General features: G+C 37.5%; 1 protein-coding gene across 10 annotated transcripts in view; it reads right to left on the reverse strand.

The window, feature by feature from the left end:
- The window catches only part of SLC44A5 (solute carrier family 44 member 5), a 371,332-nt gene that overhangs the window by 203,739 nt on the left and 149,366 nt on the right, over window positions 1-18,227 (reverse strand). The gene's annotated exons all lie outside the window — the stretch shown is intronic.

The raw sequence follows: 18,227 nt of genomic DNA on the forward strand, positions 1-18,227 counted from the left end.
TACTGTAAACTCTAGCACAACCACTGAAAAATAAAACAGATAAGGATAGCTATTAAATCATTGGTGGAGGTAAAATGAAATAACATAAAATAATCAAAAGAAGAAAAGAGGGAAAAAGGAACACAGAATAGAAGGGACAAATAAAAATGAATAGCAAGATGCTGGGTTAAAACGCAACCCTATTGATAATTAGACTAAAAGCAAATTGTCTAAACACTTCAATTAAAAGAGAGGGATTGTCAATTTAGATAAATAAAAAAGCACAAGACTCAGCTATCTGCTGTCGAAAGAAACACAAATCCCAGGTAGGACTATTTTTTTCAATACAAGTTCCTGAATTTCTTAGGCTTTGAGTGCTTCGAGTAGGCCCTATAGGTCTTCAGACTATTGTGTGTATAGCTTTCTTCGCTCAAAAAAAAATTTTTTTGTTGATAAATTAGCATTGTTTTCCCAATAATAAGTATGTTGTGATAGTTGTACAGACTGGTTTCTAAAGGAATCTACAAAATGCAAGCATACCTGAGGCTAAAATTTCCTTTCTCATGCTTAGCTTGCATCTATTACCTTTTTCTAAGTGAAAAAGAGTTTATAGCCTATAGTTGGAGTAGTGCTTTCACAATACATGCCCTTAGAAATTTCTTCCCTGACACTTGCATATTATGAGCCATACTTGTTGATGGCTATGGAGTAAATTCATGCATTTCACAGAAATGAAAATAGCAAGCATTTAGATATATAAGAAATTATCTTTTGGGAATTTAACATATTTTTATTGTTTCAGAGGGGGAATTGTTTTATTTTACTCACAGGACTATTTTCAAACATAGTATGGCCCACTTCAAACATCGCCCTTTCAAAAACAACAGTTATTTACCATGAAATCGTTTTTTAAATGGTAACCATATGCTATTAGTATAAAAATATACATATGTATTATAAAATCATTCTATGCCATTTTAATTAGCATAGGTAGAATGTGATACGTACAACCTATCTAGGACTTGTTACTCTACAAGTGCTTGATGCAGCCACCATTTTAAGATAGTCTATCTGGCCCAAGGACTGCAAACTTGAGGAAGAAGTAACAGAGATGCTTGTTTCTTATTCTATGTGAAGAAGGATAGAGACTGGTTAGAGATTTTAATGTGGGCCATTAGCCATATGTGCAAAAAATGAATGGATGGCAGTTATTCTTCTAATTTTAATTTTTCTTCCAACAGGATAGGACTGCCAATGACCCACTGCACTGTGGTGTGCTATCCTTCCTTTTGCTGACTGCATGGAGACATTGTTTCAGAATCGTACTTAGTGGTGCCCTAGTGAGCTGAGAAATTTAGGAAGGCTTTCTCTTCTTTCATTAAGACCACCATTTTGCATATAGCTCTTGAAGGGCCAATTACCAGTTATTCATTTCATACATGCCATTAGCTCATTGCTGCATTGCTAAGGGAGATCAAAACATAATAGGAGAAAGGGAAACGCATAGCTGAAAAAAAAAGCTTTTGTTATGCAAACTTTGTCTGTACCTCATAAAATCTTGTGGGATAAGAAGTTGAAAATTTTACTTGCCAGAAACCCTCTTTAGAAGAACACTGCTAGGGGTGCCTGGGTGGCTCAGTCGGTAAAGCGTCCGACTTCGGCTCAGGTCATGATCTCATGGTTTGTGAGTTCAAGCCTCACATCCAGCTCTGTGCTGACAGCTCAGAGCCTGGAGCCTGCTTCGGATTCTGGGTCTCCCCTGTCTCCGCCTCTCCCACGCTCACGCTCTGTCTGTCTCTGCCTCTCAATAATAAATAAATGTTAAAAAAAATTTTTTTTAAAAAGAACACTGCTAATCTTTGGGAAAAAGTACTCTGGTGAGCCATTTGAATATATATCAAGGACTATCATGGAACTATGTGTCTTGTCCATGTGACAAGGAGAGGGATTTGAGAAGAAAGATGTGATCATACAATGTGGTCACACTGTAGGACCTCCTCAAGTATTCAGTACAATTACTAACCTCAAGAAATACTTGGTAAAAGAGAATTTGGGGTGGGGAGAAATAAGAAACTGAGCTTTTTACCAGAGTGATGTGATATAAAATTTGGACAGCATGTGTGGAAAAGTAAGTGCTCCTTCTGGAGTAAATACTACTAGGAGCCAATGCTTCCAAGTTAGAGGGACTCAACAGTTCTCAGAGCTATGCTTTGTGTATCAGGATTAGTTAAGGACACAGCTGAATTCTTCACTAGGCTGCCAGTTCACTGAGGGCCAGGAGAGTCTTATTCTTGAGGTTAACCAGCTGCCCACAGGGCACAGCACTGTCTTGCAGGCCTTTAGTGATTAGCTGTGCAACATACAAACGAAAACAGTTGTCTTATAACAAAAGAACTTTGTTTCACCTGACAATATTTGCAAAGATAAAATCTGAGAAAATAAACTTTAGTTTAGGCAAATAATCAGTATCCCAACTGATACCACACACAACAGTAGTGATTAGAGATGCTTGGCTGGGAGAAATGTCGATGTTGCTAACAGAAATAGTGAAGTCAGAAATAGAAATTTCAAGTGTGGAACAAGTTTTATATGTTAAGATGCTATTAGAATACTTGGCAGTTGTCTAATACCTTGAGCATGAGGGAGGCCTTATTTGTTCCATTTGCTAGCAAGGGCTACATGAATTTCTCCACAAAGCACGATGAATACATGGCCAAACTGAAACTTAGGCCTACATTTGGACTCTAGGTCTAGTGCTCTTTCTACTGCCCATAGCTGCTTTCTGCTATAGACCCAAACTAAACAGAAACCAACCCTCTTCCTCTTCTATTCCTGCTGTCTTTATGTGCTAATTAAAAAAAAAAAGGTGGGGGGGGAGGGAAACCTTCCTTCCATTTTCTCTGCTCCAAAAATTCTCAAAGCTCAAGCTACTTCCATTCACGGACACTAAAACCTGATTCTCAAATGAATCTTTTGCAAGGATTGGAAAAAAGCATTCTCTGGGGTGGGCTATATTATTCTGACTGCCTGAAAGAGAGCAGAAAGCTACAGTACTCTCTGTGGGATGAACACCTACACCCATTGCTCATGCACATAGCAATTTCATATATACACCATAAAACAATGCTTAGCAATCTGCTTAGTAAGGCCAAGCTTCCTCAGCAAACAATGAAATACAAACATTGCCTAGTGCAGTTTCCTATGGCTAGTAGAATTAAATTAGATAGTTGTCTGCTTGTTATATGAATCTTCTACCAACTCAGCTGGAGCCAACAGAAATATTGATCTAACACAGAGTAAGGAAGCCAATATTTTTGAATGATGGCTTGACCCTTGGTTATTTCCCTTAAAATGTGTATTTTTAATAATTTATTTCCAATCTTAAACTACTAATTAGAGTCTGTGAATTAGGAATTCTAAGAAACAAAGCTTTTGTATCACATTTTGCTATGTTACTAATATTCAATTAAAGAATGAAGAAGCAAACTGAGAACAAACTGAGGGTTGATGGGGGGTGGGTGATAGGTATTGAAGAGGGCATCTTTTGGGATGAGCACTGGGTGTTGTATGGAAACCAATTTGATAATAAATTTCATATATTAAAAAAAAAAGAATGAAGAAGCATAAAAGTTCAATGTTTGCCGTGTTAATACTTGCCTGGCTCTACGTGTCCTGCCCCCTTTAGGAAATTGCCACTGGCTCCATATTCCCTGCTCCCAGGACAGACTTATCTGTTTACTAGCTGTCAAAGTAAATTTATAGTACTGAATAACACCATCAGAAAGCTTGGGATAGGCCTTGCTGAGCACACAGAGATACACTTGCATACCCATTAAGTTGAAATTTTGCCAAGAACCTATTAACCAATCCTAATGAACTGCTGTTTTCCATTTAAAACACCATTAGTTTCCTATGGTTTGTTGCTCAGGGTATAAACAGCAAAAGACACCATCAAGTGGTTAGAAAAGGTGTTGCTTTGCTGGAAGCATATATGTCTCTGGAAAATATGAACTTGGCTTTGGTATGTGTCACTTTCTTTCCACTTCTGGAAATAATCAAGCATTCCAAATATTTAGGGTCACTTTCCAGAATGCAGAAGGATTCTTTAAACACATCTCATTGTTTAAAGGATCTGGATATTTATTTTGTTGCCTGCTGTGCAAAGGCTTGCTTTGTTTCTAACAATTATTATATAATACTGAATGTATAGAACCAACAACTGTCAGTCCATACCTCTGTATAATAGATTAACAAAGACCCCATCCCCCAGTGTCTGAAGGTTTTCTCTAAAATAGTTTTAAATATTTGAGACATTATCATACTTTTTAATGCAAAGTCCTTTATAATAACAAGGGTCTGAGTTTTTGGGTTCTGGTGTGTGTGTGTGTGTGTGTGTGTGTGTGTGTGTGTGTGTGTGTTTTGAGTCTGAGTTTTATTGATAGTGAAAATAACAAGTTAGTAGAAAAAAAGCTTCTGATTTTGTGATTTTGCTTTGGTTTTGAACATTTAAGAAGATGAAAGATATAATATCAAGATGTCAAGAAAATTGTTTTTTTGTTTTACTTCAAATAATACATTCTCTGCATCAATTTCAGGGAACACGATTTTAAGTGACAGTACCTCAATATAGTTTTTTTCTTATAAAGAAGATGGAAAGTGAAAGATTCAGTGAGCCAATTATATCCTCAACTCAGCAGATAACAAAAACCTTTACAAACAATTCATTTAAAAAGTACAAGCAACACAAAAATTAGTAAGTACATTTCTAGAACAACAGGAACCATTTGGTGGTAGGAAGCGTTAAAAACAATAGCATCGTTCCATTGGGTTCATTTTTTCATACCACTTTCAGCCCCTTTCCAGGTTGTTAAAACTTTTATCATCTTGTAGCTCTTTAAACACAACCTGTCCAAAAATTGAGACAAGACAGTAAATTAACCAAGCGTGTTCTCCATGTGGAAGGTGAAAGCAAAAAGGAAGCCAAGCAACAGTGCAAGTGCAGCCCACCCTGGGCTTACATCTCCCTGGGGGTGCCCACATTGCATCAGGCACATTTCCAAACTTCATTAAGCATTTGGTGGTTGATTGATTGAATAATAAAAGACCTGTGGATAGTAAAGAACTTTGTAAACTGGAACAATTAACAATCAGAAAGAAGGGACAAAACTAATTGCGTGAAAATGGCAGATGGTCGATAAAGCTGTGGCAACCTGAAGTCTGTAAACTTGCAGAAGCATTACATTTTGAAGGAACGCTGTCAGCAATCAAGGGGCTGAGACCTAGTGGAAGAGACAGAGGCTGCACAGATGATTATCTTCTCGGGAACCCAAGGGCTGTCAAATAGATAGGCCAACTTAATTAAGAAACTTGTTTTAGATCTGCAGTTTGTCCTAATCTTTCTCCTGGAGAGTGAAGACCATGGGTAGTAGCAGCCCCTGCCCAGATTCCACCGGTAATAACAGCACCATATTCTGAATTATTTGAACATACCATGCTATTGGCCCTTGTCAGCCTTGGACTTCATGGTTCTACCAACACTGCAGAACATTGGCAGTACATTGGATAGAAAATACCAGAACAAGGCTACACTAGGACAGGTCTCATTGCCAGCACTCTCAGACCCAGTCAACCTTCCTTCGGTTTTCTGTTTCCTTGAGGTAAGTTTTCCCATGCTTTCACCTCTTTTTGATTTCATTAGTCTCTAAGAAACAGCCCTTGGCTATTCTCATAAGAAAGGAAGGCATCTGAGAGATTTTACTTGTTTTATTGGCCAGGGAGGCCAATACACTTAACTTCTACTGAGTACACTTCAGCAGAAAGAAGAAAGGCTCAAAGTTGAAGAATAAAGGATTGTGAAATTCAGATGCTCAAAACAGGGCTATGCTGAGGAGGACAGAAACTAGGTATGTTCTTTCCAATAGGCTTCAGCAGCCAAGCTAACCTGTAGCAGGATGTAGTTAATTTAAGTTGGAAAAAGTTGACTCTGGAAGTCACCCATGTATAGATTTGTTATTTTGCTTTCTTGTCTCTTAAATTTTTTCTCTTATATATTTATTTAATTTTTTCTTTTACTTACTTTTTGTTGCTGTTAAAGTTCATTGAAAGGCAACATAAAGAGCAGAAAAAAGCATAGGCTATTGGTGAAAAGATTAGCTTGAATGTTAGTTTTTCCCATTATCTTTCTAATTCCCAGTTTCTTCATATTGAAAGTGATCCAGTGCTTGCCTGGCAAAGTTGTGGTAAAGACTGGAAAGGAGACATGAAAAACTCGGTATATGACAAACAGTCAAAAGTGGTAACATCTGTCACCATCTATTTTGGGAAGGAAAAAAAAAAGAATCCCAATCTTACTTCAGAAGAGCTAATGAAAAAGGTTATATTTTTACAGCTAGGCCAGGATAGTGAGGTCCAAAAATGTGGTGCTCAGGAAAGCACTGGTCCAGCCTACCAATCTCTCAATATTTCTCTCTCTCTCTCTGTCTCTCTGTCTCTCTCTCTGAGACTTGCTATGGTTGGTTGGTCCTTGTTAGGAAACTCTTTCTCATTATGGTGACCACATACCAACAAATCCATTCCTTAACTACAATATGCGGAATATTTCTCTCATATAGTCTCTCTCTATTCTCAATCTTACCAACTTCTTTTGGGGCCTTAAGGACTTTCTCCTGGATTACATATTTTCTTAAATAATTTTTCTTACTCTGGTTTCTTTTTCTGTCTATCCATTCCATATATTATTGCTAGATTGATTTTCCTAAACCACAGTCAGATTTCTGTCACTCACTCTGCTCAAAAACCCTTAATAGTTCCCTAGTACCTATGAACGAAAACACAAATTCCCAGTGAATAATTCAAAAACATGTACAATCTAGGCCTGAGTTATCTTTCCTGCTTTATCTCTGTGGCCATCAGTCAAACAACTTATTCCCTCAATACAAGCATACTATCTCTTTTCTTGTCTTTCCCTCATGTGAAATGTCTGTTCTCTCATCTCTGTATGTTTAATTTTCAGCTCAGATGCCCTTTTTCGTTGAAGCCTTTCCTTGTTTGTTTCCATGAACTGTCTTTCCATCCTCTGAATTTACATATCACCTCCTTACCCCTCCCTGACTCAACATAAGCAATGGAGGTGTAGGGTTTATGTCTTTTATGTTTTGTAACTCTCAGTGCCTGGGATAAGGTTTCACATGTTATAGGAAATCAATAATTATTTTTAACTACATAAATGAAGAAATTGAAAGTCTTTTGGAGGCAAATCTCTATGAAAGAAATGACAAAATAGACAAGAGAACGAAGATACATTTTCTGATTAATCGTATAAAATGATACTTCAGAGAGTCAGACCCAACTAGTCATAGTAAGCATTTGTCTTTTTTTTTTTCCCTACTGGTTGCTCAGTATCTGAACTCCTGTCCTTTGTTTAGAGAATGTCCCACGTACAAGAGAGTTTACTACCTACGACAAAACTGAAAAGGAGACTCATTTTCCCAGCAGGACTGGGGCAGAATCCATCCTGGTGGTGCTGATGGCAGCAGCAATGCAGTTTCCAGGTGTCACAGTGGCATCTCTGCCAACAAGACAAGCCATAGCATCCAAGAGCTCAAGCCCTTATAGGACTTGTGCTCGTGAAACTGACTGTGTTTGTGGGAACCCAGCTCCACTTCATTCTGCCTCTTTTCTGGGGTTGGGTCTCCAACATTCCCAGCAGCTCTATCAGCTACACTGATTCTTTTCAATAAATCTACTTCTTGCCTAAGTCAAACAGAGTTAGGCCCTGCTGCTTGTCACCGCTCACCCTGGCGGATGCACCAGGCTTGCAAAGTTGTTGGGGGACCCTCTACACCACAGCAAGATCCTCTCAGCTATGTTTGCATCCTCATTATTTCTCATCATTAAAAGTTAACAGCCCTACATGCCACCTACATTAATTTTTAGGCAAACATGTTTTAAAGTCAGATTGCATGTTGATCTCTATAAATAACCTATCATTTATTTCTCCTAAACAAATCAGTCTAAATTAGAGCTTGCCATCAGAATACCAGTCATGCGTTGAAATTTCAAAGCATACCAGAAGAGCAAAATGCCTCCATAATAAATGCTCTCAGGATTGGGCTACTTCTATTTTGTAGACTTACAAAATACTAGTAATAGTTTGATTTTACACTTCTGATATGCCTATAAACTCAGAATTTTCCTAACAAATGTGTCATTAATTAATCATGTCTCAGGGAAACCCCATAATTTATAAATAAACCAGATATAAGACATGGTTTTGTTGTTAAGAGCATGAAATCTCTTGTCTGGGGTAAAATCTCAGGCTGTAGTGACATCTTGGACAAGCTACTATCAAATCTCTTATGCTTCAGTGTTCTCTTCTTCAAAATGGGAATAACGAAGGGTTGTTTTGTGAGGATTAAATGAAATATGATACACTCAAAATGATTAAAAGAGCAACTGACTCTTAGTAGATATCTTTGAAATATGTGCTTTTATTATATTCTTGAATTGATATATGCAGGAAAACTATTGGAATGTATGACAGTCATTTGTGCTATTAATCAAATAAAATTCTCTTCCCTTCTAGCACAGGGCATTCCCTACTTCTCTATGCTTGGGTGGAGCTATGTTTCTATCTCTGGCCAATGAGCAAGTAGAATAAATTAGAGTGTTTAAATGGCAGTATGAGATTCTCCAGAGCACTTTTCTTCCCCTCTGGCATGCCAGGTAGGAATGTTTGATATGGTGGAGACTAGAAGACTAGAGTAATTAAAATGAGCACAGGTGCTCTGTTGCCCTAAGATAGATACATTACATGAGCAAAATATAAACCTTTGCTATTTCAAGACAGTGGCATTTAGGGGAGTGTTTGTTATGTAGCATAACTTTGAATACCCTGAATAAAGCAGAAAGAAAGGCAGTTATCTGGAAATTTCAATTAAATATTATTCTCTATTCAAGTGAATGACATCCTTAGGAATGCCTACAGTGGGGCAATATCAGTAAAGAATAATTTAAAAATGCTGCCCAGGTTGATGATATCCCCAAATATCTGCCTTGTCTCAGCCTTTCCTATGGGGTCTGATATTTCATCCTGAAGATATTTGAAAATCACTCTCAAGTTGGTCCTTTAAATAAGCATAAAATTCTGGGATAAGAAACTTATAAATCTTAACACATTCAAATAAATGTGGTTATCCAATCCATTTCCAGGAAGAATCAGGGCAGCATTAGAGTTATTTTGGAGATAAACATGAAAGGTTTTTCTCATATATAATTCAGAAAAGAATTTTATATATATATATATGAAAATCATGGAAACTGTTTAGTTATAGAAATAATTATCCCGGAGGGGAGGAGTTAAGATGGCAGAAGGGTAGGGAAACCCTAAGCTTGGCCCATCCCTCAAACACAGCTAGATAAGTATGAAGCCATTCTGAACCCCCAAGAAATTGAGCTAAGGGCTGAGAGAACAAACTTCACATCTACAGGTAGAAAAATGGCCACATCATGAAAGGTAGGAGCTGTGGAGGTTGACTTGTGGAGAAAAGAATTGCAGGTGCTACGAAGGGAAGGGAGCCCTGATCACTAAGAAAGGAGTGAGACAGAAAAAGAGAGAGAGAAAGAGTGAAATACTCCATGCACATTGCACAGGGTATTACACCAAAAAAAGCTCTTCCATAAAACCATTATCTGGGAAAAGGAGAGGGGCTGACTACCACAAAGTTTTATGAGCAGCAAAGCACAAAGTCTGAAGTTTACAAATTTGTACCATTGCCGTGGTTGTGCCTGGCAGACTTAGTGGTGCTCCAGTGGGGAAGGAGGGCAGAGACCCAGGAGCAAACAGTGTGATCTGAGGATACCCCTGGTCACATGGGGAGAAACAGTTACCCTTCTTGGAGTACATTTGGGAGTGTTGGCACAGCCTCCCCAGGGACAAATGAACTGGCAGCACCAACATGCTGCTGTGTTCACTAGCATAGGAACAAAGGCACTGGCTGAAGGCAACAAACGTTGGTGCTGGCTTTTTTGCTGTGCCTTACTATCAACTCTGAACAGCTACGTGTTCACTCAACCATTTTCTCAGACAAATCGGCACTGACCACAGCCTGGCAAGACTCTCCCACAGAGGACCAGTGCAGGTCTGAGACAGGTGGGTCCTTAAAATTGAAGTTTTGAAACCCAGCTGTGTGCCTGAAATAAAACACAGGGATACTGTGCCACCTGGCATTCAGACAGTTTGGGCACAGACAGAGTGAAGGCAGACATCTGACAGAAGCCAGGACACAGAAGGGATGATTGTTTGCTCTTCTGTGAGGACTTCCTGAAGAGTGGCAGGCATGAACTCCCCACTCCAGGACAAGAGAGCCAGATGATACCATCCCGCCCCCCAACCCTCATCAGCACTGACTGATTTCAGTGAGCAACACAACTCCACCCCAGTGGAGGCTGCTTACACCAAGCCCCCCCCCCCCCCGTGCCCTGCAAGTGCATCTCCACTTGGGCAATTCTGCCTAAGAATCAGCACAGCAGGACCTCTCCCAGAAGACCAGCACAAAACCCACACCTGCACCAAGTCCATTGATCACAGGGTGCTGCAAAGCTTCAGCTGTAGGGGAAATAGGATCTGGCTTCTTTTTTTTTCTTTCCCTTTTTTTGGACCTCTTCTTAATATAGCCATTACTCTCAGGAGCAGGAATATAACAGGCTTTCCTAACAACCACACAAAAAAACAGTGACCTAGACAAAATGACAAGACAGAGGAATTCACCCCAAAAGAAAGAACAGGAAGAAGTAATAACCAGGGATTTTAATTAATACAGATAGAAGTAATATGCCTGAACCAGAATTTAAAAGAAACAATTATAAGGATAATAACTGGGCTTGAGAAAAGCATAGATGATAGTAGAGAATCCCTTACTGCAGAGATAAAAGAACTAAAAACTAATCAGTCCAAAATAAAAAATGCTATAACTGAGATGCAAAGCTGACTGGTTGCAATGACAATGAGGATGGAAGAATCAAAGAAATGAATCAGTGATGAGGAAGATACAATTATGGAAAATAATGAAGCTGAAAAGAAGAGGGAAAGAAAGATATTGGATCATGAATGTAGACTTAGGGAACTCAGCAACTCCTTAAAGCATAATAAAATTCATATCATAGGAGTCCCAGAAGAAGAGAAAGAAAAAGGGGCAGAAAGTTTATTTGAGCAAATTAGAGCTGAAAATTTCCCTTATCTGCAGAAGTAAACAGAAACTGAAATTCAAGAAGCACAGAAAACTCTCATTAAAATCAACAAAAGTTGGCTATCACCAAACATATCATAGTCAAACTCACAAAATAAACAGAAAAGGAAAGAATCCTGACTGTAGCAAGGGAAGAAAATTTCTTAACCTACAAGAAAAGACAGATCAGGATCTCATCAAATTTGTCCCCACAAACTTGGCAGGCCAGAAAGGAGTGGCATGATATATTCAATAGGCTGAATGGAAAAAATGTGCAGCCAAGAATACTTTATCCAGAAAGGCTGTCATTCAAAATAGAAGGACAGATAAAGAGTTTTTCAGACAAACAAAAACTAAAGGGGTTCATGACCACTAAACCAGCCCTGCAAGAAATATTAAAGGGAACACTTTAAGTGGAAAAAAAAAAACAAAGTGACAAAGACTAGAAAGAAACAGAGAATATCACAGGAAACATCAACATCACAAGTAACACAATGGCACTAAGTTCAGACCTATCAATAATCACTCTGAATGTAAATGGACTAAATTCCCCAGTCAAAAGACACAGGGTATCAGAATAGATAAAAAAAAAAAAAAACAACAACAACAAGATCCAGCTATATGCTGCCTACAGGAGACTCATTTTAGACCTAAAGCCACCTGCAGATTAAAAGTGAGGGGATGGAGAACCATCTATTATGGTAATGGATGTCAAAACAAAATCAAAAAATAGAGTAGCCATACTTATATCAAACTAGATTTTAAAACAAAGATTATACGAACAGATGAAGAAGCTAAATCATAATAAAGAGGTCAATACCTCAAGAAGATCTAATAATTGTAAATTTTTTTGCCCAACTTGGGAACACCCAAAATTATGAATAACAAACATAAGCAAACTCATTGATAATAATACTGTAATACTCCTACACTATGTACTGTAGGAGACTATAATACTCCACTTACAACAATGGACAGATCATCTAGGCAGAAAATCAACAAGAAAACAATAGATCACCTAGGCAGAAAATCAACAAGGAAACAATAGCTTTGAATGACACAGTGGACTAGATGGACTCAACAAATATATACAGAACATTTCATCCTAAAGCAGCAAAATTCATTCTTTTCAAGTGCACACAGAACACTCTCCAGATTCAATCACATATTGGTCACAAATCAGCCCTCAACAAGCACAAATAGATTGAGATTATACCATACATATTTTCAGATCAAAACACTATGAAACTTGAAGTTAACCATAAGAAAAAACTTGGAAAGACCACAAACACATAGAGGTTAAAGAACATCTTACTAAAGAATGAGTGAGTTAACGAGTCATTTCAAGAAAAAATAAAAAATATACATGGAAGCAAATAAAAATGAAAACACAACAGTCCAAAACCTTTGGGATACAGCAAAGGCAGTCCTAACAGGGAAGTATATTGCAACATAGGCTTACCTCATGAAACAAGGAAAGTTTCAAATACACAACCCAACTTTACATGTAAAGTAGCTAGAAAGAGAACAGCAAATAAAGCCTAAAGTCAGTCAAAGAAGGGAAATAATAAAGATTAGAGCAGAAATAAATAATGTGGAAACAAACAAACAACAGCAAAAAGGTAGAACAGATCAACAAAACTAAGAGCTGGTTCTTTGAAAGAATTAATAAAATTGATAAACCCCTAGCCAAACTTGTCAAAAAAAAAAACAAAGAAAGAAAAGGGACCCAAATAAATAAAATCGCAAATGAAAGAGGAGAGATCAAAACCAACAGCACAGAAATACAATTATAAAAGATTATGAAAAATTATGTGCCAACAAACTTGGCAATCTGGAAGAACTGAACAAATTCCTAAAAACTCACACACTACCAAATCTGAAATAGGAAGAAATAGAAAATTTGAACAAAACAATAATCAGCAAAGAAATTGAATCAATAATCAAAAATCCCCGGGGTGGGGGGCACCTGGGTGGTGAAGTAGGGTAAGCATCCGGCTCTTGACCTCAGTTCAGGTCATGATCTCACAATTTGTGAGTTCAAGACCTGCGTTGGACTCTGCACTGATGGTGAGGAGCCTGCTTGGGATTCTGTCTCTCCATCTCTCTGCTCTTCCCCATTCTCTCTCTCTCTCTCTCTTTCTCTCTCTCTCTCTCTCTCTTCCTCTCTCTTCCTCTCTCTCTCTCTCTCAAAATAAATAAATAAACATTTAGAAAATCTTCCAACAAACAAAAAGTTCAAGGTCAGATAGCTTCCCAGGGGAATTCTATCAGACATTTAAAGAAGTTAATACCAATTCTTCTCAAACTGCTCCAAAAAATAGAAATCGAAGGTAAACTTCCAAACTCATTCTATGAGGCCAGCATTACCTTGATTCCAAAACCAGACAAAGACCCCACTAAAAAGGAGAATTACAGGCCAATATCCCTTATAAACATGGATGTGAAATGCCTCAATAAGATACTAGCAAATTGAATCCAATAGTACATTAAAAGAATTATTCAACACAATCAAGTGGGATTTATTCCTGGGCTTCAGGGGTGGTTCAATATTCACACATCAATCAGTGTAATAAACCACATTAATAAAAGAAAATATAAGAACCATATGAATCTCTCAACAGATGCAGAAAAAACATTTGACAAAATATAGCATCCATTCTTGATAAAAACCATAAAAAAATAGGTATAGATGAAACATACCTCAACATCATAAAAGCCATTCATGAAAAACTTACAACTAATATCCTCCTTAATAGGGAAAAAGTGAGAGCTATTCCTCAATGGTCAGGGACAAGACAGAGATGTCCACTCTCAGCATTACTATTAAGCATAGTACTAGAAGTCTTAGCCACAGCAATCAGACAACAAAAAGAATAAAAAGCATCCAAATCAGCAAAGAAGAAATCAAATTTTCACTATTTGCAGATAACATGATACACTATGCAGAAAACCTGAGTCCACCAAAAAGTTGCTAGAACTAAGACATGAATTCAGCAAAGTTGCAGGATATAAAGTCAAAATACAGAAATCTGTTGCATTTGCATACACCAATAATGAAGCAGTAGAAAGAGAAATCAAGGAATTGATATCATTTACAATTGCACCAAAAACAAGAAGATGCCTAGGAATAAACCTATCCAAAAAGGTAAAAGATCTGTACTCTGGAAACTATAAAACATTTATGAAAGAAATTTAAGAGGACACAGAAAAATGTGAAACCTTCCATGCTTATGGATTGGAAAAACAAATATTGTTAAAATGTCTATACTACCCAAAGTGATCTATATATTCAATGCAATCCCTATCAAAACACCACCAACATTTTTCACAGAGTTAGAACATACAACCCTAAAATTTGGAACCACAAAAGAACCAGAATCACCAAAGCAACCCTGAAAAAAAAAAAAGAGCAAAACAGGAGGCATCATGATTCTGGATTTCATGCTTCATCACAAAGCTGCAGTCATGAAGACATTATGGTACTGGCACAAATACAGACACATAGATAGTGTAACAAATAGAAAACCCAGAAATGAGCCCATTACTATATGGTCAATCCATCTTCAACAAAGCAGGAAAGAGTATGCAATGGAAAAAAGACAGTCTCTTCAACAAATAGTGTTGGGAAAACTGGACAGCAACATGCAGAGAATGAAACTGGACCACTTTCTCCTCACACCATACACAAAAATAAATTCAAAATGGATAAAAGACCTAAATGTGACACAAGAAACCATCAAAATCCTAGAGGAGAACACGGGCAACAATTCTTTGTCCTTGACCAAGCAACTTCTTACTAGATATGTTGCTGGATGCAAGGGAAACAAAAGCCAAAATGAACTGTTTAGACTTCATCAAGATAAAAACTTTTGCACAGTGAAGGAAACAATCAACAAAACTAAAAGGCAGCCTACAGAATGGGAGAAGATATTTGCAAATGACATATTGGATACAGGGTTAGTATCCAAAAATCTATAAAGAACTTATCAAACTTAAGATCCAAAAAGCAAATAATTCAGTTAAGAAATGTGCAGAAGACATGAATAGACATTTTTCCAAAGAAGACTAACATACACATAAAAAGATGTTCTATATCACTCAATATCAGAGAAATACAAATTAAAACTACAGTGAGATATCACCTCACACCCTATAAGAATGGCTAAAATGAACAACACAGAAAACAACAGATGTTGGCAAGGATGCAGAGAAAAAGGAACCCTCTTACACTGTTGGTGAGAATACAAAGTGGTCCAGCCACTCTGGAAAATAGTATGGAGGATCCTCAAAAAGTTAAAAATAGAACTAACCTATGATCCAGCAATTGCACTACTAGGTATTTGTCCAAAGGGCACAAAATACAGATTCAAAGAGGTATATGCACCCCAATGGTTTTAGCAGCATTATCAATAATAGCCAAACTATGGAAAGAGCCCAAATGTCCATCAATTGATGAATGGATCAAGAAGATGTGGCATGCACATATATGGAATGGAATATAGTATAATGGAATATTACCCAGCCATCAAAAAGAATAAAATTTTGCCATTTGCAATGACGTGGATAGAGCTAGAGTGTATTACGCTAAATGAAATGTCAGAGAAAAACAAATACCATATGATTTCACTCACGTGTGGAATTTAAGGAACAAAACAGATGAACATATGGGAAGGGGGTAAAAAAGAGAGAAAGAAGCAAGCCATAAGAGACTCTTAATGATAGACAACAAACTGAAGGGTGATGGAGGGAGGTAGGTGGGGGATAGATTAAATGGATGATGAGTATTAAGGGGGGCTCTTGTTATGTGTGCATTGGGTGTTATATGTAAGTGATGAACCACTAAATTCCATTCTTGTAAACAATATTACACTATATGTTAACTAACTAAAATTTAAATAAAATTTTGAAAAAAAAAAAAAGAAAGAAGTATCTGAGATTCATGCTCACTTTATATTAAAAGAGACGCAGCCAACTACAAGGACGACCAAGTACAGCCTTAGTGACTTGTGTAAGGCCACTTGGTAAGTTATTGCAAGCTTCATGTCTGACACCCTATATCAGGACTTTAGCCACTATATCCTGATGTTATTTTGCCAGTTCTAAGGCAAGGAGCCAAGATGGTTGAAGAGAAAGAGGTAATAAAGCAGACATGTAGGAAGGAGAAGAAGTAAGGATGAGAAAGGTCTCTTCCTGACATGGAGTCTCATTCCTCAGTGGTTTACATCAGAGAACCCTGTGTCCTTTCTTTTGTATAAGCCGGCTTAGGTTTATTTCTTTTACCTACCATCCAGAAGATCGTAACTCACTTATGTGCTTGATTCCTAGATCTACCACTTACTAGCTATTAGAATCTAGGCAATTTTACTTAACATCTTTGTTCCTTAGGTTTCTTCTCTGTAAAATGATAATAGGGGTTACTGTTAGAATTAAATAAGACAATGAATGCCAAGTGCTTAGACTGGTGCCTAGCATACAGCATGCATGCACTAAATGTTAGCTGCTATTATTATTTTCATCATTCGTTTTCAGTGGAGTCTTTTCACCAGAGAACCCCAAAAGCACTGACTGCATTGCCTGTAAAAGTACATGAAAATTAGTCATAGATTTTCCAAGTCAAGGAGAACAAGTCTCTGTGATTTTTATAATGCTGTCGCTATGCCAAGGTAACATATCAGTTGCTCGCCTAAGCAATTGCTACATTTTTAGATCTTTCATCTAGTTAACTTCACACTCTTCCCTGAATATTGAAGATTGGACTTAAGTTGGGCCTAATGCAGAGAAGTACCTTAGCACATTTTCATTGAGTCTAGACACCCTGGATTGTTTTCCTCTCCACATTAACCATACCAATGCATAGTTAGTAAGCTACTTGTGTCCTGCACACTCTGTTAGATGTTCCAGTACCTACATCTGTATGATTTCCAGCTGCAAGATACAATGATACACATGTTTTTCCTCACCTTTTCCTTTTTCATTCTAAAACTCACTTCCAGTTAAAGCCACTTTCTCAATGTCCAATCTGCCTTAAAAAAACAAGCTGACCTATGTAGCCTCTATCCTTCAGACTCTTAGCCCTGGATTATAAGATTTGGCTGTAGGTAGGGGGAATAAACATAGAAATATGTGACTTCAGGTGAAAATAAGAAAATTAAAATTCATTAGTTTTCTATTATAGGCAATCATCCTGTTTACACCCTCCCTATTTATGCATTATCCTTGTTAGCAACTCAAGGACAGTAACTTTATCGTATTAATCTCTGTATCTCAGAATTTAGCACAGTGCACGATTACCAGTTGGGACTCAGGAAATGTTTGCTCACCCAAATTAAACTTTAAGAGTGTAAAATATGATTTGATCAGATGTTCTCATTGTGGAAGTTGCTAATCCATGTGACTTTGGAAGCTAAATTAGCTTATCCAAGAGAGTCCTATTTAGCATCATAAACTAAACCTGACAGGCATTCCCAGGGCAAGCACCAATTTATAATGATTTATTTAGGAAAAAATAAATGACAGCTGTCACAAGGTACATATACCACCTGTGCAACTCTGCCATTTCAGTGTCTGATCTCACTTTGGCTTACAATTATAAGAGTATGGAAGCATAGAGTTGTCAAGAATCTGAAAGGTTATCTACCCAATACCCCATTTTAAAGATAACAAAACTAAGATCCTAAGCAAAACATAATTGGCCTAAGACACAAAGCTAGTTAGTGCCAGAGGTTAAGACTCAGATTTCCTTTCTTCTGACAAGTCCATGTCTTCTTTACAGAACACATACTTAACAGATGGTCACTAAGGACACTATTTTGCATGTTGTATAAGAAGTGGTTCAATTCTGGTTGAATGATAGAATCCTCTCTGTAGCTTTTATTTATTTATTTTAATTTTTTGATGTTTATTTACTTTTGACAGAGAGAAAGACAGTGTGAGTGAGGGACGGGCACCGAGAGAGAGGAAGGGAGACACAGAATCCAAAGCAGGCTCCAGGCCCTGAGCTGTCAGCACTGAGCCTGACAG

The sequence above is a fragment of the Panthera leo genome, chromosome C1, assembly GCF_018350215.1.
Source record: "Panthera leo isolate Ple1 chromosome C1, P.leo_Ple1_pat1.1, whole genome shotgun sequence".
In the NCBI taxonomy this organism is placed as follows: domain Eukaryota; kingdom Metazoa; phylum Chordata; class Mammalia; order Carnivora; family Felidae; genus Panthera; species Panthera leo.